Here is a 5,950-nt window from a genome sequence, read left to right on the forward strand (position 1 = left end):
GGATTCGACTAGATGACCTCCTGAGGTCCCTTCCAACCCTAATTTTCTATGATTCTATGAAAAGTCATAAACTCACGCATACTGGAGAAGAGTGAACCTGCAAGCAAAAGCAAGAGGTTAGTAATCTACTGTAAAGTTTAGGGATGCATTTGGTTTTATGTGACTTTTTATGACATGATTTTGATGAAGCACAGAGAGTTCACCCTAGTTTTGGAACTTGAGCAAAATTTTGACACTGGGCTTGGATTTCAAGCTGGTAACAATATCTGAAACTGGCCAGGTTTTTTCCTGGAATCAGCTCCAGAAGCGAGATATTTTTAAAGGTCTGATAGCAGACATTTTTAATTGGGAGGAGACATCACTGCTAACAGTAGAGACTGTATACTTTACATTAATGAGAGGATTCTTCTACATTTAGACTTATTTGCACATCTCAAAAACAAGTAGCTATCTATTATTTTGCACATACACCGCATTAAGGTGACTGGTGAATTACCTATGTATTTTCTGGATAGAAGTAGATTCTAATTTAATTTTAATTGCTATAAATTGAGAGTGCAATGGTAATGAAGGCAATTCCTCTTTATATATAGCACAATATTGCAAGGGCAGATCAGTAACATTTTATTGGCAACCAACTTTTGCTTCATTTGAATAGAGCCCTTCAAAGCTACAGCAACAAAAACCCTAAACTCCTATCAACAGATGGGGATGACTACCTAAACTGAGGCTCAACATCAACATTAAATCTGTCAATCTGGTTTCAGCTAAGGGTTTCTTTACTAGTGCCTAAAATGTAATAACTAAGCATCTAATAAGTAGCTGTACAATAATGGGGAAAAAATCCCCAAACAGTAAAGATCAATCCAGATCCAAACTCAAAACTTTGCAGCCTTGTGTTTTTTCCAGGGGGTTAATCAAACTTTTGGATCCTGATACAGATTTCCTAAAAGTGCACGCGTTTTTGGATTTAGGATTTTAATTTTGATCCATCGTTAATATCGTGTATAAGTCTCTTCTTACTACGGTGTTCATAGTTCTGTATGTTTTAAAAGATATATGCTCCTTCTTTTCAGATACTGTAGCCACATCTACACATGCATTTTACTGCAGCATAGACTAATTAACTGAGGAGTGAAGATCCACTGTCTACATATGTGACAGTATTAAACTGTAGTGAACTAATTTACACCAGCATAAACTAGTGCTGCTGGGGACAGAACTATCTCATACCAGAGTAATTTACTGCAATTAAGCACACGTAATTAAGCTGAAGACAGGCATAAATTGCATCCAGAAAGCCCAGACAGCCAGGGGCCAGACTCCTGCCTGCCACCTAACCACATGGTTCTGCACTTTCAATACCTTCATGCTGTAGGCAGCCCCAACACTACCTGATGCCAGCACCCAGGGCCAATGGCTGACCTCCCATTCACCCTGCCAGCCCAGGCCTGCTCCACTCTGGCTCAAATTGCTGCTCTCTTGGGCATACATTTAGACACTGCTCCTAGGAGTAGTTTACTCCAGCTCAAACTGCTCTGAAGTTTATTGCTTTGCATTAATTGTACATGTAGATGCACCCAATGAGACCAATGTCTCTTTCAGTCCTCGCTGACCTACTGAAAACATGACCTCTCTCTGTGAATATATAACAGACTTTAACTATCTGAGTTAATGCTGCTATTCATATACAGCATAACATAGGCAACGCATGGGGGGGTACAGAGGGGCACGTTCCCCTCTGCCTGAAATTGGCCCTCACCAGCCAGGGAGTGGTGAGGTCAGTTGGCCGGTGCCCCCCCACAAGAAGTACTGTTTGCACTTCCAGTTTTTTCCGGCAGCACTTCTGGTTTGCTGCTGGTGCTTCTGGGGTCGGTGACAGGCCACTGGGAGACCCCTTCCCCATCAGTGATCAGCTGCTGGTGCCCCCCCCCCCCGAGCCAGGAGGTACCATGAAGTTGCCCATGAAGTATCAATAGCATAAGCAATGATGATTTTAATATGGTAGATCCATCAATGTTCATACTATATTTGTGCCATGGATTAACTCTTCTCTTGGAGGACTTAAGATTGAAAAAGAAAGGGAAAAAAGTTAAGTGCAGTCTGTTAACTTTTTTTAACCTAGACTTCATAGAATAAGATTAATCTTTGAACCTACCTCCAAAGTAAGTTTTCTGTGGAATTCAGGAAACTATAGAAATTGTTTTAATTTTATGCATTACTTAAATACATGCATACACATTTATTTATTAATTTTTAGCCAAATTGGGCACATCCAGATGATTGCGTCTATGCAGCATCTGGCGCCGCAAACATTATTGCAGCACCACATACTGCACAGTTCAGTGTTCTCCATGCTGCAAGTGCACACTGCCTGAGTATGTGCTGCTCCATTTTTTTTTCTGTGGATTTTTTTTAACCCCTGGATATCTAGGAGTTAAAAAAAAAAGTGGGAAAAAAACCCCAAAGCAGCGCATACTCGGGCAGCATGTGCTACTGAAAAGTGCAGTTAGGCTGCCCAGAGCCATGCTGTAGCTGCGAGCAGGGTTACAGTGGCTGCAGCCCTGGGATGCCTCCAGGACCCCAGATAAGGCTGCTGAGGCCAGCACAGTGTTGGCCCCAGCCTCCCCTACCACTCCCAGAGTAACTCGCCACATGCCAAAGCGCACGTGACATGGGCATTCCCCAGGGACAAGCAGCTGCGGCACAAGATTCACTGCTGCTATTTGACCCCAAGACTTAAATATCCACACACGTTTATACAACATCCTCAAAATATGTGTGATCTGAGATGAGATTCACTCATCAGCTTATAAAAAATAGCCATATTGCTCATATTTACAAAATCATCCTCAAAAAGTATCTAATACATGTATGTATGCAAACTCCCACAATGGCTGATTTCATAAGCCACTGTCATTTTTCAGTATAACTGATTCTGAACTCAGAGGAAGTGCAGAGAAGAGCACTCACAGAAACAATAGAGCAGTGGTCACTAGCCAGTGAATCTTCATCCACTGGTAGATCTCAGAGCTTCTTGTGGTAAATCTTGGAGCCTCTTGGAGTTGATCCAAGGCTGGGGTGGAAGGCTGATTTCCCACATGCATTCATGTGTGTGACCCAGCCCAGCAGGTCAGTCCATGGGGGAGGGGAGGGGCGGGGGCTAAATCAAGGCTCCACAGTAAGGGACAGTGCCACAGAAAGAGGAGCAGTGGTAAATTGAATGGTGCTCCGGCCAGGTGGGACCTACCTGCTGGGGAGGTGCACCCACAAATCATTTTTTCTCCGTCTGCCTCAATCTGCCCCCACCTTCCCTCCTCACAGACTTACCTGCTGAGTGGGGTCGGGGGTGGGGGTGGCAGTAGCACACAATAGATCTTGGGTTGCTTTTAAATGCTAAAGGTGATCTTCTACTTAAAAAGGTTGGAGATCACTGAAACAGAGAAATAAAAAGCCAAACTTGTTTTCAATTTCAGGAAGGGTATAGTCTGAGAACACCTGTGAAAGTTTTAGTTGCTACTTAATATATGTCCAGCTCTTGGGGAAAATAAAATGATGTTGCTATTTCTGAAAAAAAGTCTTATTTCTAACATTCAGCAGAGGCTATGCTGTGACTGAATGAGTCATACATAGGTTTTATTTTTCCCCAGGAGAAGTGTTTTAAATCACTCATCATAAATCTGCACATTGCTGGTAATTTTGGCATAGTTTGAGTTTTAGAATTTTCACTTGAATAGCATCTGTTTTTTGAGCAGAGGAAGCAGCTATTTATGGTTATCTTAATTTATTTTTTCCTGCTGTTTTTCATCTTTCCACAAATATTGGAAAAACGAAATATATAATATAGTCAAAGTAATAATCAAAAAGTCTTACCCAGTTTACTGATTTTCTAATGACAATACTAGTTATCAGTTATATAATCATTTTGTCCATACTTTAAAGTGTTTTAGGGATGACGCATGCCATAACAGTACCATTGCTAAATTCTGCCCTTACTTCAGTTAAATACTAAAGCTGTTCACCAACAGAATTACTATGCTTTACAGGAGGAAAATGAAGGCAGTGAGATTGTGTGGCATGTGCTAAACAACAGTAGTTGAATGGCAGAACCAGGAAATGAACCCAGATTTCCAGCCCCCATTTTTCTGATGTCCTAGCCACTGTCTCTCTCCTGGATGTGCTTTTAACCACTATGAATTCAGAACCCATGGCACTGTAGTTGGAGAGAATCCATACAACTGTGTAGATTAACAAATACTTGTAATGCATGCTTTTTGGAATTTTTTTGATAGAACTGGAAGTGTAGGATTCTGATAAGAAATTTCTATATTATTCTTCAAGGACTCACCCTGGTCCATTAAATCAATTAAATGGATTGTCTTGGCTTCACTAAGGTTTGTATCAGACCAAAAATAAACTTTTTGATTAGTTCTATTATTTTTAATCAAATAACAAATCTATTTTTCTGGCATTTGATCAGTTCTGCTTTGACACTTTTTCCTTAGCTGTGATACCTTGAGAATAGTACAATATTACCATAACTTAAATTAAATGCTAGAAATCAAATAATGTAGAAGATTGATGAAAATCAGTTTAGCTGCATTGGCTTCAATGGAGATCTGCCAATTTGCACCTAAAGAGGAAATGGATCATAAGTAGGGAAACTTCTGAATCATGGTATGTGTTTAAGAGGTCTAGTCAAGTGCCTGATGAATCTTCTTGTGATTCAATTGGTGCCTGGAGTATGTCCCTTATGGACTCCTGTGACCATCACATGAAGACCTACAACATGTATGCTTAGGAAAGAGTATGGAGGAGTGGAGGCTGCCCATCCCCCCTTTAGACCATTGAAACAGAATCCAAGGCCAGACTGAGTCCAGATGTTCAGTGCCACAAGAGTTGTCACTTATGCTAGAGGGCAACAGATAAGGACTGCTTCTGACTGCCTAATGCCTCGCTGAGGGTGCATTTCTGTCAGGATGATGTCTCTTAGCTTTTCTCCAGCCAAGGAATATTCATAAGGCAGAGGGGGTTAGGTTTCTTAAGCTTCCTATACTCACCTTAATATGGAGGCTGCAACGTTATGGTATTTAATAGGAGCTACCCCAACACAAGTACCCCCACCACGTTGCCACCAGGCCCTCCAGTCAGCTGCAGTTTACAGTCATACCCAGGACCAATGGATCATAGAAACCATTTTTTTTAAATCCTATCAACCATATAGAACATTAGTAGTTACTGGAACATTTGAATTTCTAATTAAAGGCCTGGAGAGACAACATATTTTCAATACAACTGAACTTTATACCAGTGAAAACAAGTAGAAGACAGACAGTATAAACTTCTAAAGCAGGATAACAGTCTCAAATCTGGTATATAATTTCTTCAATAAAATCAAGGATAAAATTAAACCAGTGGTAGGTATACACTGGAATAGGAATTGCTGGATAGACTAGAGTCCCTGTGCCTCCAACACTGTTTTGCTAGAGCTTCAGCAAAACCTTGACTCAGTAGGGCTTTTGATTCTAGAAAGCTTCCTTTCCACTTCACCCTCCCTTCTCCCTAGTTTAATGAGATATTTGCTTGTAACCAAGTTCTCCTCTTCTGGAAGATAGTAAGACACTCGGTTGGGCTGCCAAAAGTATAATAAGTGGATCCAAGGCCTTTTCAGATTGCACCTAGAGGATGATAAGTCAAGTCACATATCTTCCAGGAAAGCAGGGAGGTTTGAAGGAAGGTTCAGCAATAAAGGGAGAACTAATGCAGGGGACTACATGCTTAGGGGCAATCAGCACGGGTTCATCAGTGGCAGGTCCTGTCAGACCAACCTGGTGGCTTTTTATGATCAGATCACCAGATCATTAGATGCAGGAGTAGCAGTGGACATAGTCTTCCTGGACTTCCGGAAGGCTTTTGACACTGTCTCTCACCCTGTTCTCATTAAGAAAAT

This window comes from Gavialis gangeticus, unplaced genomic scaffold, assembly GCF_001723915.1.
Source record: "Gavialis gangeticus isolate Ggan-Ray unplaced genomic scaffold, GavGan_comp1, whole genome shotgun sequence".
In the NCBI taxonomy this organism is placed as follows: Eukaryota; Metazoa; Chordata; order Crocodylia; family Gavialidae; genus Gavialis; species Gavialis gangeticus.